This window comes from Lygodium microphyllum, chromosome 23, assembly GCF_053477565.2.
Source record: "Lygodium microphyllum isolate KBCC chromosome 23, Lygodium_microphyllum_v1.1.10, whole genome shotgun sequence".
NCBI lineage: Eukaryota > Viridiplantae > Streptophyta > Polypodiopsida > Schizaeales > Lygodiaceae > Lygodium > Lygodium microphyllum.
The window spans coordinates 43521915-43543063 of NC_141157.1; positions in this window are offsets into that span (position 1 = coordinate 43521915).

A 21149-nucleotide genomic window follows, 5' to 3' on the forward strand; every position below is an offset into this window, starting at 1 on the left:
TGATCGCATTGTTGGAGGTCAAGGGTATGTCGAGTGGATGGTGGGGCCTCTGATATTGGTGGTTTGTAGCATATCCGTGTTGATAAATATGAGATATTCTAAGTCATATCCTATGGATGTATGTATCTAAAGTAGAAGTATATGTAAAGCGTCCTTAAGTTGGGGGTATCTATCACTAGAGGATACCACTTGTAGTTAACTTTGAGAATGGAAAAAGGAGAATAATGAAGGAGAAGATAACAGGTAGCTCCTGACCATCACTACTTGCTCCATTCTGGTCTTCCTCTACTTTATGTTTATCATTTGGTATTAGAGCGGTTTTTTCTTAGTATGAGGGTCAAGTAGTGATAGCGTTTCCCTGAGATCGAAAGGGAAAGAGTCTGAGGTTCCTTAACCTGCTTCCACCATTGGCAAAAGGAGATCAAGAATGTCGAGACTTGGCGGATATGCTTGACGTTTTTTCTGCGAAATTGAAGAAAGGGGAAGCAAGGGACTCCTCATCATCATGGTCTAGGTTTTTGGTTCTGTAGGAGAATCAGAGCATCTGCATTGATGCTGTGGACATCAGGCTTGTCATTAAATTAGGAAGCTCGACCTGAAGATAGGGGGCTTGAATTGGCCTTTTCAACTGTAACTAGAGGGAGCTTCTGCGTCGTTGGCTGAAACGACTAATAGGACTACATCGGTTGCATGCCATCTCTGCTTGGGACTCTTTGTGGACTGTTTGAGGCAGCATGCTGAAATGACTAATAGGAATGTATCGATTGCATGCCGTCTCTGCTTTGTCAGGACTCTTCATGGACTGTTTGAGTCAGCAGGCTGCCACTGCTAAGAAGGGAGACCTTTCTCCTCACAGCTGCTTATTGGAGGGCGTTTTTTGTGTTGTTCGAAATCGATTCATGCACATGGGTTACTGCTGTATGGGAAAACTGTGTGAAGATGATGAAGATTGGGAATGATTGTGTCTAAAAGGGCTGACTCTAAAAATGAGTGAGGGTGGCATATTGCAAACTGCTACGTGAGGTGCTGCGAAGCCATGATTAGAGGAGCCACTGCAGTTATGTGATCTTGGGGGTCTCGATTAGATTGGGCTGATGTAGTAAGCAGCTGCTTTAGGGGGCCACTTGTTGCCATAATCAAAGTTGAAGCTATTATCTGAGATAAAGGTGGCCAGCTTGATTGGCAAGACTTCAGAAGGCGCCTAGAAGTAATGTTAGAATATCAAGCTTCTATTATTCTCCTGTCAGTTTGTATGACCGACATTAGCTGTGTCCAAATGTATCAGCAAGTGTGGGACATTAAATAAGTCGGTGGTCTTAGACCCAGTGTGAATGGTCCTACGGACCTTAGTACTATTGTATACACTTATGTTATGTGTGTGGTCTATTAGATAATGAAAGAAGAAAGAGAGAGCACTCAGCTCTTTACTCTTGTCTCTATCTCTGAATCTCAACATGGTATCAGAGCACCCATGATCGGGTTCTGTGGAAAGCATTTGTGAAGAAGACTGGAAAATTGAAGCTTTAAGTTTCTTGAGAAGAAGGGCTAACTGCTCCTACTCCTGTAGAGGTATGCATCTACTCATTGTGAGTTCTATGATTGATATAAGTACTTGAGGTCTGTATGGAGCCTATGGGGATCTCTATTGAGCATGATTAAAGTGCTCATTACCATCATTATCATCAATATAGGCTGTTGAATACATCAGCAGATCTGCGTGAACGGCGCCAGTCTAGAATGTGGACTCAAATGCTTGCAAATCATGATCGTGATCAGTTACTGATTGGTAAAGAGATTGTGTGAACTCTTTGAAGGGTGATTGAAGGCCTAGAACCATTCTTCTTTGCTGTGAGCTCATCTGGGAGCTGAAATCACTGATTGCAAGTTTGGGATTTTTCATTGTTTGCTGTATACAGGGTACATATAGCATGAATGCATGGTTAACATGAGTCTGGAGCTCTCAAACATGTCCAAAACAACCACTGGAGCATGGGTACATGCAAAGAAGACATATAAACTAGATGTTATGCATTGAAGCTGAAATTTCTTACTAAAAATACATAGATCTGGAAGCCTAAAGCAGGCTGAAAAACTATCAAAAAGTGTGGGTAGCATTGGTCCTTCTTGAAGCATTACATGTCTTTGGCTGACTCTTGTGGTGAGAGGAGTGACTTGACATATATGTGTCAAATGTTTTCAGCATTGAGAAAGGAGTTGGATGCAAATGTTTGGAGCTAAAGCAAGTGGCTTGACACGGTTTTGAATGTCAATGAACTGTGGATGTACTGTGAATGTCTTGTTTGCTACTATGTCTTGATGATGGGACAATCTTGGAAGCTGTCAGGTTCATGTATTAGTTCCCATGTATGGTGGCATGTCTGTGACATTTTGAGGGGTTTGGTGGAGTGAAATATATTGTCATTGACTGTTTTGCTTGGCTGGAATTTACAGCAAGTGTACCTTGCTCTTGTACTTGCAGTTCATGATGTATTCAGTGTCAGATTGATATGTTTGGAACCCCATATGCAAAGATATAACTCTGAACTGTTGTAAGTGATCTTGGGGCACGTACCCTCTGTGTTGAGCTAAAAAAAAAAACTGTTGTTTACTGTCATTTTCAGCCTATAGATTCCTTGTCTGTACATGAATAGGTTGCCCAAATACATTCTGTTTTTGCATTGAATGCAGTCGGTACATGCAGGCTGCAATACCTAGGTGATTGCCAAGTGTTAAGAGGTGTATGTACCACTGCTTTCAAGCTGAAATGCTAACTGTCTGAGCACATAGAGTGCTAAAAATTGTCATAAACAGTTGTAGGCTGAAACTGAATTGTCAGAAAGATTTTGGCTTGCAGGTAGTCACACAGAGCATACAAAATGGTTAGTGTAGAGAGGACTGAAAACATAACCCAGATAGTGGGGGAAAAGCTTGACAGTAACAATTATGCCATATGGAAGTTCTGCATGGAGAACTTCTTAATAGGGAAAGGCTATTGGGAGTTGGTGATTGAAGCGGAGCTGAACCTGAGCTCCCAGATTGAGCTACGGCTGATCAGAGACGATTACACTGAGCTTGGACAGAAAGAGCTCGTAGAGTCTTGCATTGGCTTTCTTTATGTATCTCAGATGCCATGGTAATGCAGATAATGAGCTGCAGCTCTCCTAAGAATGCACGAGACATTTTGGTCAAGTACTATGGTACAACCACAAGTGCTAGGAAGATATAGTTGAAACAGAACTTCAACAACATGGAGAGAAAGAGTAGATCTATACAGGATTATGTCACGGAGGTTAAGACCATTGCGGATCAGATGGTATCTGTTGGTTCACAGGTTGAAGATGAAGACATGGTTGCTGTGACTTTGAATGGCTTGGGGCCTGAGTATAAGTCTTTTGACACTTCTGTGTCTGTGAGGGTTGAAATGCCTGATTTTAATGAGCTAGTTACATTGCTTATACACGAGGAGGTTAAACTTAGCTTGGCTATAGGGTCAAGCAGTTCTAAAAATAAGGATGCAATTTTTTATTCGAATCAGCGTAGCCATGGCAACCGAGGTAGAGGCTATGGATCTGGCAGAGGAGGCCAGCAGAATGCATCCTATGGCAATAACAACTAGCATGTATCGAATGCAAGAGGTGGTGGAAACTTTAGAGGCAGGGGGAGATCTAGCCCTAGAGGCAGAGGCTCCTAGCAACAGCAGCGTCCATCTGACAATCCGAATAAGGATAAGGATTTTCATTACTGCATGAAGTATGGGCATATTGCCAAGGACTGCTTGAAGAAGCAGGGCAATCAGAAAGGCAAACAACATGGACATTTTGCTATGTCTAGTCAGGCAGACGATACTTCAGGAGATAGATTGTTTGCCATGCAGTATGTAAAAGATAGAGTTGCTGAAAAAAGCACTGATGATGCAGTTTGGTACATTGGTTCACGGGCATCGAACCACAAGACTCCTCACGATGATTGGTTCACTGATATGGTGGCTGAAAAACATGGCTATGTCTGTACAGGTGATGACACGCAGCATAGCATTGAGCATAAAGGCAAAGTGCCTCTTGTGGTTCATGATGACAAAAATAAAAATTTGCATGATGTATTGCATGTTCCTTTGATTATGAAGAACTTACTGTCTGTCGGAGCAGAACTTGCAAGTTAGATTCAACAAGCATGGTTGCTTTATTGAAGAGTTTGGCAATGGATGCAAGTTGATAGCTTGTGGTCACAGGAATGGCAGAATGTTTACTCTTGATGCTACCTTGCCAGAGCTAAATTCAGCTATGTTTGCCCATGGTTCTGGCACTATTAGAGATTTGGAAATTTGGCACAAGAGAGTGGGATACGTGAATTTGCAAAGGCTGCAAATTATGCAGAAAAAATAGCTTGTTACAGGTTTACCCAAGTTCCAATATCCAGATATTGGTCATGTATGCGATGCTTGCCAGTTTGGTAAGCAAACAAGGTTGCCATTTGTCAGGCATGTAAGGCAGAGTACAATTCCGTTGCAGTTAGTGCACTCTGATGTTTGGGGGCCAGCCCATAATGCATCCATGGGAGGCTCGAAGTATTATGTGACATTCATTGATAATTACAGTCGCTATACTTGGGTTTACATTTTGAGGATAAAGGATGAGGTGTTTGCTGTTTTTCAGTAGTTTAAAAAGCAGGTTGAAAAGGAATTTGACTGCTATATCTCTTACTTGAGATCAGATAGCGGTGGGGAGTATGTGTCAAATGAGTTTGACAACTTTTTGACTGAAAATGGCATACACAGGCAGCTTACCTGTAGCTACACACCTCAACAGAATGGGGTAGCTGAAAGAAAGAACATGGTCTTGATGGAAGCTGCTCGTGCCATGATGAATGAGAAGAAGATGCCGCTCTATTATTGGGCTGAGGCTGTTATGACAGCCATGTATATCTTGAATCGGACTCCCACTGTAGGTATTCATGAGATGACACCATTTGAGAAGCTATATGGCTATAAGCCGGATGTAAGTCACATGAAAGTTTTTGGCTATCTTGCTTATGTGCATATTCCAGATGAAAAAAAGGAAGAAGCTGGATCCAAAAGCACATAAGTGTGTTTTCATTGGATATTCGCAGGAGAAGAAGGCATACAAATGCTATGATCCCTCTACCAGGGAGACCTTGGTGAGCAAGGATGTTATTTTTGATGAGACGGGTTCTTGGTATGTATCACCGGCTACAGTGCCATCGGATATGCCTTCCACTCATGTATCTACAGTTGATTTGTAGCAGAGCATTGCTATGACAGGACCTAGTAGTCAGACAGTATCCCCATGGATAGGGAGACTGAGGAGCTCACCATCTACTGACACTAGTACGTCAGTGAGGGGGAGATATGATGTCTTGGATAGCAAAGGAAAAGAGAAAGTTATTGAGGATGCATCTGGTATGATAACACTTGGTAGAATGACTTCTGGATATGAGTCTGCTGACACTTTAGACAGTGAACTTGGTATTCCGACTGTCTATACGCCTGGCGCAAGGCAGAGGAGGTACATTCTGCCTCATGAGAGAGGAGAATCGATCAGTGCACCATAGCCTAGATGCTCACAGAGGGTCAGATACCCTGTAGACAGGTTGACATATAGTGGCTACACTGCAAAGCATTATGCTTACATGACAAAAGTGATGGAGATCAAAGAACCAGGTATATATGCTGAAGCAGTGGAAGATGAGAATTGGTGTGCAGCTATGGATGAAGAAATGAATGCCTTGGTTGAAAATGAGACATGGGATCTTGTGCCACTGCCTGAAGGAAAAAAAGACCATTGGCTGCAAATGGGTCTACAAAATCAAATGCAAATTGGATGGCAATGTGGAAAGGTACAAAGCCAGGCTAGTTGCTAAGGGGTATGCCCAACAGTATGGACTTGATTATGAGGAGACATTCAGCCCTATTGCCAAGATGGAAACCATACGCACTGTGATTGCTTTGGCTGCTGCTAGAGGCTGGAAATTACAGCAGATGGACATGAAGAATGCCTTTCTTAATGGTGACTTAGTAGAGGATGTCTATATGGTTTACCCAGAAGGGTATCTTCACCCTGATTTTCAACATTATGTATGCAAGTTGAAAAAGGCACTGTACGGGCTGAAGCAGGCTCCGAGAGCTTGGCATGCTAGGATCAGTAACTACTTGTGGAGGTTGGGATTTACTGTTGGTAGGGCTGATCATAGCCTATTTACAAAGAAGATGATAGTGGCTTGGTAGTGCTGGTAATATATGTTGATGATTTGATAATCACCGGTGATGATGACTTGGGCATACAACATGTAATGAAGATGCTGAAATCTGAATTTGACATGAAAGATCTCGATGAATTGAAGTAATTTTTGGGTATTAAGTTAATCAAGGCTGAAAATGGTTTATGGCTGATGCAGAGACATTATGCCATGGAAATGCTAAAAAAGTATGGTATGACTGAATGCAAACCATTGGATACACCCCTTGATCAGAATGTTAAGTTGGACATTAGCACTGGAGCTAAAATTCAGGATGTGACTATGTACAGACAGATGGTTGGAAGTCTGATCTACTTGACCATCACTACGCCAGATTTGAGTTATGTAGTTGGGCTCATAAGTCAGTTTATGCAAAAGCCCAGGAAGCCACATTTGGATGATGTTAGGTGGATTATGAGATATGTTAAGTCCACTGTAGATTATGGGCTGTTCTATATGAGAGATAAGCCCTTGAAACTGGTTGGATACACAGATGCGGATTGGGTAGGATGCTCATATGATCACAGATCTATAAGTGGTTATGCTTTTGGCTTTGGAAGTGGCATGATCAGCTGGACCAAAAAGAAGCAACCAACGGTTGCATTGTCTAGTACTGAGGCAGAGTACAGGGGTGCTGCATTGGCAGCATGTGAGATTTCATGGCTGCTCAAGCTTATGGCTGATTTGGATATTCAGGTGGATGCTCAAGTGACCTTATTATGCGACAATCTCAGTAGTGTACTCCTAGCAATGAATCCAGTATACCATGCCGGGACAAAACACATAGAGGTACACTACCATTTTATCAGAGAGATGGTTCTTGCAGCGAGAATAGATCTTATGCATGTGAAGACTGATGAATAGGTTGCATATATCTTTACCAAGTCTTTGGGTAAAGATAAGTTTAGTAATTTTAGACAGCTACTTGGAGTTCATCAGGTGATTTGAGCTTGAGGGGGAGTGTTAGAATATCAAGCTCCTATTATTCTCCTGTCAGTTTGTATGACCGACATTAGCTGTGTCCAACTGTATCAGCATAAGTGTGGGACATTAAATAAGTCGGTGGTCTTAGACCAAGTGTGAATGGTCCTACAAACCTTAGTACTATTGTATACACTTATGTTATGTGTGTGGTCTATTAGATAATGAAAGAAGAAAGAGAGAGCACTCAGCTCTTTACTCGTCTCTGTCTCTGAATCTCAACAAGTAAGAGTAACCTTAGAAGTGGACATTAAGCTAGCCAATAACCTCACCATGCTACACTATTATATGTGGTGGGTTCATTCTGCATGGATTTGTTGCAGCTATCGATGAAGCTGTCATTTTGAAATGGGCTTAATCTTCAGCAAGTTGTTGTTTTTAGTCATAGAAAAATGCAAGTCTATGGCAACATACATATATGCTCAATGCTGAGCTATGGCAGATGCTGTAAGCTAGTTGGTTTGTTGTTCCGAGTGACAAAATATGGTTATGTGTGCAAAATCATGGATGCTCATCAGAAAGGCATGCTGCAATCAAAAGCAACAGGCAAACAACTACCCATCTGAGCAAACATGCTACAACTCTATAAGTTATGGGGATGAGCTGATGTGGGCGGCTTCATGACTATTACATGCAACCAGGGAGGAAATATTTCTCATATTTCTTATAAGAAATGATGGCAAAGTTTATGCAGAATGTAATGATGCATATGACAGCTTTTTGGACACATTTATGACAGTCATATTACTGGAATATATTTTTTACATGCATTTTTGGGCCATTTTTGATGTTTTTTTTTGTCTCAAATTAGACCATTGATATTCTAGATTGGAGCATACTACCGAATACCATTTGTGGATGGTTTGTATTGCTAGTTTTTCTGAATTTGCAACAGCCATAATGTCTGACACGGCACAGATCGCTTAGATTGTGGGAGACAAATTGACCAAAGACAACTATAGTGTTTGGTCTTACAGGATGGATAATTTTTTGATAGGTAGAGGTTTATGGGACCTCATAACAGGAGATTATGAATGTCGAGAAGTTCCTAAACATCCAATTGAAGAGAAAAAGAAAGCGTATAAGGATCATTAATGCACCTGTTGATGATGATGATTTAGTGTCAATGACACTAAATGGACTTGGACCAGCTTTGAAATCTTTGGATACCTCTATTTCAGTTAGAGGAGCCTCTATGCTTGACTTTGAGGAGCTTATTGGATTGCGACTTACAGAAGAAATCAAGTTGGGATTGAATGCATCTAGTAGTGGCAAAAATGCAGGTGGAGACAGCGTTTTCTATCACCAGAGAGGTCGTGGCAGCTCATCTAGAGCTAGAAGCTCTTCACTTGGTTGTGCTGATTATGGTTTTACTCATGGAAGAGGTAACTTTGGTCATGGTGACTTCATGCATAGACGCAGGGGGAGATCTTTCCCTAGAGGTAGAGGATGGTCTAGTCCTTCACAGAGAGATGGCACTTGTCATTATTGTGGGCAGTTTGGTCATTTTGAGAGGGATTGTTATCAAAAACAAAATGCCATGTCTAGGGGTCATGGAAGGACCCAATATGGCCACTATGTAGGCACTTATGGTGGTGCAGGTTATGGACATAGCGGTGGATCACCTAGAGGTCACCTATTTGCTATGGAGCATGTGCTTGGGAGCATGACTCACCCCCTTCATGAGAATGACTGGTTTTTGGATTCAGGAGCTACAAACCACATGACTCATCATGGGAGTGGTTTGATAGCAAGGAGCAGATGCAAAATGAGGAATATGTTGCCACTGTTAATAATACTTTACATAAAATTACTCATATTGTTAGTGTGCCACTTGTTACTAAAGATGGGATTGAGAATAAGCTTGGTGATGTACTTTATGTGCCCACAATAACTAAGAACTTAGGATCAGTTGAGATCAAGGATTGTAGGTGAGATTCAATAAGTTTTGATGTTTCATTGAAGAGTTCCATAATGGAAGAACTGGTAGGCTGATTGCTCATGGTAGAAAGAAAGGGAGATTATTTGCTTTGGATGAAAATACTCCAGTGATTCAAAACTCTATGTACGTTGAGAAAGGACACGGGTAAGATAAGGATGTGGAATTATGGCATAGAAGGATTGGTCATGTCAATTTGCAAAGATTGAAGCAAATGCAATCAAGCCAGATAGTCTGTGGTCTACTGCATTTTGGATATGTGAATTTTGATAATGTATGTGCGGCTTGTCAATTTGGCAAGTAGTCCAGATTGCCATTTCCAAAGAGGGGGAGAATAAGTAGCTATCCTTTGGAAATAATACACTCAGATATTTCGGGCCCATGTCAGAATGTTTCCATGAGCGTAAGATGTAGATTCTATATCATCTTCATTGATAATTTTAGCAGAATGGCTTGGGTGTACTTATGCATCATAAAAGTGAAGAATTTGAAAAGTTTTTGGAATTTAAATCTATAGTTGAAAAGCAGTTTGGATGCTACATAAAATGTTTGAGGTTAGATAATGGTGGAGAGTACATGTCATATGAGTTTTGTGACTTCTTGAGAGATCATGGTATCAAAAGGCAATTGACATGCAGGTACACACCTCAGCAAAATGGTGTGACTGAAAGGAAGAACTGGATTATTGTATAGGTTGCAAGGGCAATGATGAACCAAATGAACATGCCATTGTCATATTGGGCAAAAGCAGTGCATACTGCAGTTCACATTATGAATAGAACACCTACAGCCTTGACTCATAATATGTCACCATATGAGAAACTATATGGCAAGACACCCATTGTTGCATACCTTAAAGTCTTTGGATGTGTTTGTTATGTTCATGTTCTGTATGATTTGAGAAAGAAGATGGAACCAAAGGCTCTAAAATGCATTTTCCTTGGATATCCTGATAAAAAGAAGAAGGGATACAAATGCTATGATCCAGTGAGTAAGGAACTATACATAAGCAGGAATGTCAGATTCAGTGAATATGAATCATGGTACAAGCCCAAAATTGCAGTGGATGTTGATTCCTATGAAAGCAATGATGATGATGGCTATGGAAGGAAAATTTCAGCAAACAACAAGGCTGAAAATCAGCATGTGGAAGATGCTTCAGGACCTCAAGAGAATGTGGAAAGCAATGGCAGTTACAGTCCATGGAGTGGTAGATTGAGAAGTGCACAAAGGAGTGCTGAAGTTGCGAAAGGAAAGAGACATATGGTTGAAAGTTCAGAAGATGAATCTATAGATGATGAGTATGGCATTCCACATGTTAAAACACCTAGCACTAGAAGTGCAGGAAAGTATGTTACACCACACACTAGATCAGTTGAGACACATGGTAGTGCACCTCAATTGAGAAGGTCAGAAAGGGTAAGGTATCTAGTTGATAGATTGACTTATAATGGGTTCATGAAGATGCATTATGCATACATGGTTTCTTATGTACAACATGTGGGGCCTAATTGCTTTGAAGAAGTAGTAGAGAGCAAAGAGTGGAGACAAGCAATGGATGAAGAGATGGATGCACTAAGGAAAAACTTGTGGAGCCTAATTGCTTTGAAGAAGCAATAGAGAGCAAAGAGTGGAGACAAGCAATGGATGAAGAGATGGATGCACTAAGGAAAAACAAGGCTTGGGATTTGGTGAAATTGCCTGATGGCAAGAAATCCATTGGATGTAAATGGGTTTATAAGGTCAAATGTAAGTCGGATGGTTCCCTTGAGAGGTATGAAGCAAGGCTGGTTGCAAAAGGATATGCACAAACTTATGGTTTGGACCATGAAGAAACATTCAATCCCGTAGCTAAAATGACGACAATGAAATCAGTGATTGGCTTGGATTCTATCTATGGTTGGAAACTTTATCAAATGGACGTGAAAAATGCATTTTTGAATGGCAACTTAGTAGAAGAGGAAGTGTACATGGATCAGCCAGAGGGCTAAGTAGATCCAAAATACCCACATTATGTATGCAGGTTGAAGAAGGCTTTATATGGACTGAAGCAAGCACCAAGAGCATGGTGTGACAGAATCAACAAATTCTTATGCAGTATGGGATTTTAGCAGAGCAAAGCTGATTACTCACTTTATGTGAGGCATACAGAAGATGGTATGGTTGTTGCTGTCATCTATGTTGATGATCTCATTATTATAGGAACACTTGAGAAGGAGATTACTAAAGTCAAGCATGGGTTACATAAAGAGTTTGATATAAAGAACCTTGGTTTGTTGAGATATTTCTTGGATATTGAGGTTATTGACACCCCTCATGGTATATGGCTAATACAAAGGCAATATGCATTGGAGATGCTGGAAAAATATGGCATGACAGGATACAAACCGGTTGATACACCATTGGATCAAAATGTTAAGTTGATGGATGATGGATCTTATGTTGAGGATGTCACTATGTTCAGAAAGATGGTTGGTAGTCTTTTCTACTTGACTATTACAAGACAAAACTTGAGTTATGATGTTGGATTGATAAGTCAGTTTATGCAGAAACCATGCGAATCACATTTGGATGTAATGAGAAGAGTTCTTAGGTATGTGAAGAAGACAGTTGGATTTGGCTTGTTTTATGAAAAAGGAATCAAGCCTACATTGTTTGGATACTCAAATGCAGACTGGATAGGTAGCTCTATGGATAGAAGATCTACTAGTGGCTATGCATTCTCATTTGGTTCAACCATGGGAAGTTGGATCAGTAAGAAGCAACCTACAGTTGCTCTATCAAGCACTAAAGCAGAGTATAGAGGTATTGCATTGGTAGCATGTGAGCAGACATGGCTGAGATTGATCTTATATGACATGGGGATAGAGATTGATGGCGGAGTCATTATGTATTGTGACAATGTTAGCAGCATTATGTTGGCAAAGAACCCAGTCTACCATGCAAGGACAAAACACATAGAAGTGCACTATCACTTCATTAGAGAAAAAGTCATTGATGGAGAGATTGACCTAGTCCATGTGAAAACAAATGACCAAGTTGTTGATATATTTACCAAAGCATTAGGTAAAGATAAGTTTGAGTACTTCAGGAGTGCACTTGGAGTCTTATGTGTGTAAGCTCATTCTGAGCTTGAGGGGGAGTGTTGATAAATATGAGATATTCTAAGTCATATCCTATGGATGTATGTATCTAAAGTAGAAGCATATGTAAAGTGTCTTTAAGTTGGGGGTATCTATCACTGGAGGATACCACTTGTAGTTAACTCTGAGAATGGAAAAAGGAGAATAATGAAGGAGAAGTTAGCATGTAGCTCCTGACCATCACTACTTGCTCCATCCTGGTCTTCCTCTACTTTATTTTTATCAATCCGGCATTACCTGAAAAGAGGAGTGTGCGACCTAGGGGGAGTGTCTACCTTACCATGTGGTGCATTGTGCTTGTGGTAGTGGAACTAAGAGCTAAGATTAGGTGTTGTCCCACACTTAAGGACCTAGTTTGTGCATAAGGGAGGTGCAGTGTGTATAGCTTAGGGTGACGGGTCTATAGCCATAGATGAGTGTTACCTCCCTAGGTATGTCCTGCTCTTGATGTGCCCTAAGCATGAAGGGGAAAATCAAAATGAGGCTAGCGGGTTAGGGACAAAGCTGACCGACCAAAGCCACGAGATGCACCAAACTTGAGAACCCCTAGATGCAGTGACTATGGCCTATGTGGGGTGAACTGCCTTTCGTTGTGATTTCTTCTCTTTTCATCTTTGTTTTCTTCTTTCTTTCTTTCTTTATTTTCTTTTTCTTTTCTTTTTCTCTTTTTTTTGTCTTTTCTTTTTCCTTTTCTTTTTCTTTTTATTTTGGATTACATAGGTAGGATGAGAGCTAAGCTTCATCATCCGAGTGGGGTGGAGAAGGGGGCCTAAGAGATTTATTCAAAAATTGCCAACTTTGCAAGTACCCTTTGAGGTTCAAGCGGGCTTGCAGAGTGATAGTAGAGAGAAATGGATGATTGCAATGCGTAAAGCAGCTATCATTCATATCTTCTAGAAGGGATAAACAAAATGAAGGAGGGAGAAGTGGAGCACACATTATCAGTCACGAGCCATGGCGTAGCTATCTATGGCATTGGGATCAAAATAGAGGGTTGGAAGGCCACATTCTTGTGGAGTGGGATTTTGCCTAAGTAGTATTCTAAGTGGTCTAAGGTAATTCCATGTAGTAATGAATGCACTGTCGGGGCACGATGAGAATTCATATACAAAGCGGGCTATGGAGTCATACAAATCTTTTAAGGTGAAGACAAGGTCATCTTCAGGCTTAGTACACTTCGCATTGTAGATTATAGGGAAGTCATACCGGCCGTAGACATGGGGGTCAAAATCCACTCCTATCCTTTAGGGGTATGGCGTGAATGTCAAGTTGTTGCATTTGAATGGGAGAATGTTGCAGAAAGCCATCCAAGTGTCATATTTACATAACTGATACACCTTCTCCATGTAGACTAACACTCGTAGCCCGACACTGATCTCGGGACTTCAAAAACCTTATTTTGCCAAAATTTTGCATCCTCTATGCCTAGAGGGCGGGGTTCTATTCTCTCTCAACCAGCCATTTCTCCCCAAGCCTACTTCCAATGTTAATCACTTCTTCCACCATCTTGATCGGTGGAACCGTGCACAAATTGGCAAGGAATTGGAAGTTAAGATCGAAGGGGTTTCTGGAATTTTCCTGTTGTTCCTAGATTACCAGGTCAGCATGGAAGCTCGCTAGGAAATTATCATGGATCGGTGGAATATGTGCAAGTGGCACTAGTGCAGGTCTTGCATTCAATCTTCTCCTTGCTTCCTCCACCATTTGTTTTCTCTTTTCCTTAAGTGCAACCCTTCTTTCTTCGGATGTGTCTGCTTGTTGTTGGTCTTCCACGGCCGTGGTGGGAAATGAGGCTGTGGGGCTAGCTCTTCTTCATGAGGCCCCATCTCGAAGCTTGTGCTAGCCTCATCTCCTTGACGGGTTTCCTGTTGTACCCCTTTCATGAACCCTACTGCATCTATTTCCTATGGTGTCAAGCCTACCAATAGTAGGTATCTTCATTGCTCTTCAAGGGTTAAGCTGACTCCCACAGGTTGTAGTCGCATCTATAGGCCTACTCTCAAGGCCCTGTGTGCAATACCTAGCTTCTTCTTAATGGTTTCAATGGCCTCCCCTTCCTTCGTTTGAGTGACATCAAGCAGTATATTGAGGAAGGCATGTTTTTGGGTTTTAAAGCCCACTTGGGCGGCCTCTGCTCAAGTTTCAGCTAGTACTTTATCTTTTTCAACCTGAGCCAGACGGTGCACCAAGGCTTTGACTCTTCTTTCATTATGAGTTGCCCATTCATTTTCTCTTTTCCTCATATCCTTGAGGCTTTCCCCTTGCCTATGAGATAGTATCATTGGCCTCTATTCTTGATCTTCCATTTCTCTTTTCAGTTTGATGCTCTTCCTATTCTAAGTTCAATTTCTCCACTTCTTCGTACCTGCATGCTCTTTCTTCCCTCAGCATCTCTAGTTCCTCTCTGTGGCTTTACTGATCTTCTCGACCTCCACTTGCAAGTCTTCATAGAGCCCTGCAATCTCGTCATTGTGGCTTTGTAGGCACACTAGGGCTTCAGTCTCTTCATCCAATCTTGCCTACCAATCGGCATTTGCTTCATCTTTAGCCTGTAGCTATTCTTTGAGCTCATCGATCTCCCTTTGGACCATGGCTATTTGGTGGGTTTTCTCCAATTGAAATGAAATCATGGACTCTTTTTCTACTTCTAGCTCTACCACTACTATCTTTTTCTCTTCCTTGACTTTCTTTAGTTGAGAGAGAAGCTCCTTGACATATTCATTGTACTCGGCAGTGGCATCTCACTTGGGGGGGATAGATGTTGCCACATTTTGTTTCTTCGAGTCTTGTCTAGACTCCGCATCTAGTCTGCTACTACTGGTCTTTTGGTTCCTGCCACCACAGGGGTCCCTTCTCTTGTTCCTTGTCTCATTTCCTTATTTGCTCACAAAGTATTGTACCCAGGCCATTAGGTTGCTGGCGTCCACCTGGGTCATAGAGCTAGGTGTGGATATGGTGGTGGTAGTGGTGGGCATCAAGAGAGTAGGAATGGGGATGATTGGGGCCTTGCCCTTTCCTTCTTATACTACAAGTGGTATGATTTCCGGCACATGGGCAATCGAGCATGGCCCTTCATCTCTAAGCGAGCTCATGGGCTCCAACTCGGTCGTCCCGCCTAGGCTACTGCTCAATGGATCTACGCATTGCAAGGGCTATATCTTCATTCTCCTTTCTTTTCAACTCCTCCTCTTTGTCCGCCTTTCTCTTTCTTTCCTCCTCGGCCTTCTTAGAATCCCTCGGCCTTCTCTCCTCTTCTTACTTTTCTTGTGCAGTTTTCTTCTTTGTCTTCTTAGCCTCTCTATGGCTAGACTGCTCTACTTGTTCTCTTTCCTCTTCATCCTCATTCATCATCCTTTCACTGGATTGTGCCTCTTGTTCATGGTGAGGTGGTAGGGGGACTCATGAGTGTGTTATATTTTTGACTAGAGAACAATGCGTGCACCATCTTGGCATGGAGTTGGATTTTGGGATCCAGAATATCAACCAAGTTGATACCATCATTGGTGTGGACCTTCACCTTGTCCATCCCCAGCATGGTGTATACATCTCTCTTTGTCTTTCTCTCCACTTTGTTTGCCAGGCCCAATGCTCTTTCTACCAACTTTGGGGTCAATTCAATTTGCACCTGACGAGTTTTTTCTCCCTCTCACACAATCAAGATGCTACGGTTCCTGTTAAATGTTCATAAGAACTCCGCACAATGGCCGTAATCTAGCCCTTGCCCCACTACTTCCATGTATTTTTGCAGATTGCGCTGTTCTACAATCTACCTCACGACCGTTCTTCGATGGCTACATCTTCTAGGTTGAAGACATGCCAAAAGTTAAACTAGTTGAAGGCCCTCGTCTCCATCGAGAGGCCATATTTCGCATGTTCTTCTTGTGAGAAAGGCAACTTGCCAGTATTTTCTTGGCCTTGCCATGATGGGTGCCTATCATGAAGCCATATTCACCATTAGTGCTTTTCAAAAGAATTACTCGCAAAAGGAAAGATTACATGCATTTGCTAACTTGAAATACTTAAGCACAGTAGTAAACTTTTCCTTCAAGCGGTCCATTCATTGCAAAATTTTATGACATTTTTTCTCAATTCACAATTTAATTTTTCATCTATTTTTGACATTGATTGATTCTTTTTAGTTTTCCTTGCGCATTTTATTCACATTATCTGTTTGATTTTACATTTTGATTTCCCCTTACCCCCTCCCCCCTTGAGAATGAGAAGGATCCTTCCTAGGATTAGAGGTTAAAGGGTGAAGGGCATTTAGTGCCTGTGCACGGTGCTTCACATCTACATGAGCCAAGCTGTTCAGCATTAGTCATGATTTGATAGCTCTCAAATTCCCATTGGAGTTGGAGAGTGTACCATTTCCTCAAGAAAGAAGAGTCGTGGTCAGAGCAAGCTGCTTCAACTCTTCGATTTCTTGGTCGGTGGCATAGATTGTGCTTGTCATATGATGTGATGAGGCGTCATTTCTATGCTTACTTGCAGGGAATCTCGATGGCAATTAACTCCTCAGCTGCTTGGGTAGCCTTAACAAATACAAATTCATATTCTTCCCATGAGCAAGGTGGCATACGCACCTCCATTGCTAAAGGCTCTTCCAAAAGTTCTAAGTCCAAGAGCAAGCGACAAGAAGGTGGCATCTAAGCATCTAAGGCAAGAAACCAATTCATCCCCCATGTTCTCGGCAAAGTCTTCGGCCAAGGTTAGAATTGATCTTCGCTCATAAGAGGGTCTAAGGCTTGTAGGTGGTTGACTAAACTAGAGAGTCTAGCAGCCAGCTGATTGTTGTGGCTTGAGTTGCTTTTGAGGTTGTGGCTTGGCCTCTTATTCAATAGGCTGGTGGGCTATGGCTACTAATGGTGCTTTTGAGGCAGCTTAAGGGGCACTAGTAGACCTAGGTTGAGACAGTCTGTTAGTAGCAAGATGCAGTTTTGGCCTATAGATTTTTTAAGATTTTGCAGGACTAAACTTTGGAGGTTCTATGGATTTAGCAGCTTAAGTCTCTTGTGGCATGAGTGCCTAATCCATCTTGATGTTTCGTGTGGTCGAGCTTGAGGACGATGTTTAAGTAGGGCCTTTGGCCATTTTGGCTTTAGGTATCCAGATCCAGGTGTTACTCACATAGTATCCTTGTGCTTGCAATAAGATCTTGGGGAACCATTTTGTGGCTTGACAGTACGTCGATGTCTATAGTTTCGTCTTGGCCTCCTAGATTTTGAGTGTGGATCCTTAGCCTTGCGAAACCATGGATGTCTACTCCTAGGTGGTAGGCCTTAATGTTTAGGTAGCCATTGAAGCCTTGGTTCAAGGGTCTTAGTTTTGGCTTCAGCGGTTTGCAGGTCTTTAGGTTTGGCAGGTGGTGACGAGCCACGACTCCCCTCCTTAGACTTGACGGTGGGTTTCTCTATCGGTGGCTTTGCAGACTTTGAAGGAGTTGTGCAGCCCTTGCTAAAAGCGGTGACTATATGTATGTTTCCTATGGTGAGGTGAATGTGTTAAGACTCGTAGTCAACATTGCAATGAGCTTGCTTTTTAAATGTGTATCCTAACAGCGATTCCATACTTGCATCTTTGGTGTTTGGCAACACATAAAAGATCATTTGTATGCTTTTAGAGTCGATAGAGACTGCAGTCTTTTGCACTTTCCCAAGAGTGCATATGATCGGCCCCCGTATGGGCTGAGTTTGGCATTGGTGGGTTGCAACTGCAATTTGCCAATGTGAGTCCAATGATTGTGAGTTAAGACATTAAAGTTAGCTCTTTCATCGATCAATGCATTGAAGGTGTGTGTTTACTTGGCAATGACCATTATGCTTAGGTAGACTGGTTCTACTGCTTCCTCATCCTTATCGTTAAACCTCTATGATAGTGGCCACTCGCACATTGACAGGGGATTCTAGCATTGGCAGCTCATGTAGTGGGTGCACGGGGAGGATACTACTTCTTTATGAAGCTACCATTGAAGAAGCCTATGCCCTTACCCTTTAGGGTTTCGAATTCTACATTGCCAGTTTGACTGATGGTGTGAACTTTGAAAGGCCCTAGCTCTAAACTTCATTTTCTACTTATGTCCCTTGACTGAGTACAGCAGTACCAAGTCTCCTTGTTCTTCGAAATTGCACTATTTAACATGCTTGTCAAACCAACTTTTGTGTCTTGCCTTCTCGCATATTAGTGCATGGGTGGCTAGAAATCGAGTTTCCGATAGACATTCTAGCTCAACTAGATGCTCTATCCATGCCTCCTTTCCATCCCATCTCAGGCTAGGAATGCAAAGAACTCTATAGGTAGAATTGCTTCAGTCCCGTAGGTCAACCTGAAGGGGATTTGTCCCCGCATAGTTTTTTTATAAGCTATACGATAGGCCCATAAGGCTGCCATGAGTTTGTTATCCTAGTCTCCCTGGATGAAGCAGAGACTACCTTGGTTAGGACGTTTACTAGAATTTTATTCGTAGACTTAGCCTGGCCATTAGCCTGAGGATAGTACAGTGAGGATTTTTGATGGATGATTAGAAAGGTGGATAGGAGATTAGCGATCACTTCATTGATGATGTGTGTGCCTTGGCCGCTAATGAGTTCGATGGGGCAGCCAAATCTTGAGATTACCTGCTACCAAAGGAACTTGGCAATGGTCCTAGCGTCATTCTTTCTCACAGCTCATGTCCACTTCATGAGATAGTCTCTGGCAACAATGATGTATTTTTCTTATGAACATTATGCTGCAAGACTAATTGGCCCAATAAGTTGATTCCCCATTTCTCTAATGATTGCCTTGCAATGATTGGACTCAACTCCATTTTGTCCTTGCAAACTGGTACCTTAGTCCTTTGGCACTCATCACAGTGCTTTACTAATCGTACTACATCTTGGAAAAGAGTAGGCCACCATAGCTGAGACTGCAGCACCTTGCGGGTTGTTGTGTCTCCTTGAAATGCCCTCCTACTATTCCAACGTGTGCCTTTGCAAGTACGTCGTGCATTTCATGCTCGCACACACATGTGCACAACAATTCATCTTGCCCTAGCCGATAGAGTTGGCGTGCTATTTAATAAGGTTGGAGTTTGAGAATGAGTTGCCTGAGTCGGGCTTTTTCTATTGGTTGTTTAGGGAGTCCGTGCTCAAGTACTTAGACTATCTCATCTTTCCAATAAGGCATCAAATTAGCTCTAAACAAATCTCTTTCACTAGATAGGTTGGATAGATGGGCACCAGGTAGTTTGTCTGCAATGCCTTGTCTAGTGACTTCTCTCGTGGGGATGCGAGACATATGGTCAGCCATATAATGTTGCTTTCCTTTACATACAACCATAGAGAAGTCGAATTCTAAAAGCAGAAATAACCACTGAGCTATGCATCCTATAGCACACGGTTTATTAACAAGGTAAAGCAAGGCTTGATGGTGGTCAACAAAGAAGGTAAAGGGTGTAGCCAAAAGATAATGCCAAAACTTCTTTACAGCAAACACCATGGCTAAACCCTCTCTCTCCATTGTCAAATAATTCATTTCCGTATCTATGAGTTGTATGCTAGCAAAGCTCACAGGATAGTCTAAGTTGTGTTCACCAGGCTGGCACAACACAGCTTCTATAGTGAATTTATAAGCGTCAATGTGAACACGAAAAGTGATTGTCCAGTCTGGGGCTCGTAGAATTAGTATAGTGGTTAGAGCCTTTTTCAACTCCTCATATGCGCATTGGCATTCCTTGGTCCACTCGAATATAATCAATAACTTGTATAGAGGTCTAGCAATCAATGCATAGTTCAACACAAACTGCCGATAATACCCTGTATGGTCTAGGAAGCACTAAACTCCCTTGTAATTAGTTGGTGATGGAAGATTGATAATAACCCTGACTTTCAAGAAGTCGGTGGCAATGACGCTCTTTGACACCACCTTTCCTAGGATGCATCCGTGCTTCACCCAAAACTGGCACTTTAAGGGGTTCAACGAGAGACGATATGATCTGCACCGTTCAAAGACAGCTCGAAGTTTGTCTAAGTGTTCCTTCCAAGTAGAATGAACACACAGATCATCGACAAAAACCTCTAACTCCTTCCTAAGAATATCCTTGAATATAGCACACATGAGCCTATGGAAGGTAGTTGGCATGTTAGTCAACCCAAAGGGCATGACTATGTAGGCAAAGACCCCCCACTCAGTGGCAAAGGTGGTCTTGTGCCTATCGTTAGGGTACATTTGCACCTAGTTCTACCCCAAGAAGTTGTCCAAGAAACTATAGGCCTCTTTACCAGCCACTCTCTCAAGCATATGCTTGGTGTATGGCAATGGATAATTATCTCTCTTCATAGCAATGTTTACCTTTTTGTAGTTGGCTCACACTCTGATCTTCCCGTTCTTCTTTAGTACGATGACTATGGGTGAAACCCAGTCCCTGTGCTCAATCTCATATATGAAACCTTCTCTCACTAGCTTATCAATTTCTTCATTGATAGTGTGAGCATGCTTTGGATTCATGGGATATGGTCATTGCTTGACTGGCATTGCATCGGGTGTCATGAGTATATTGTGAGTCACTACACTCAGATCTACCCCTTTGAGTTCCTCTAGGGACCAAGCAAAGATGTCTATATACTCTCGCAAGAGAGCAATGAGACTTCCTTCCTCTTCCTTGGTCAGATCATCGGCTATAAAGATAGGTTGCGGTGTCTCCCACTCCTTGGTTAAATTGACCTCCTTGACCTCAGCAGGTCCTTCTATTGGTTCGCTTGCTTACCTCTGACATTTGGCTCCTACCAAGATCACTATCCTATCACCTTTCTTGAACTTAGTGAATGTCTTTGGTAGGTCTTGAAATTTTCTTTGCT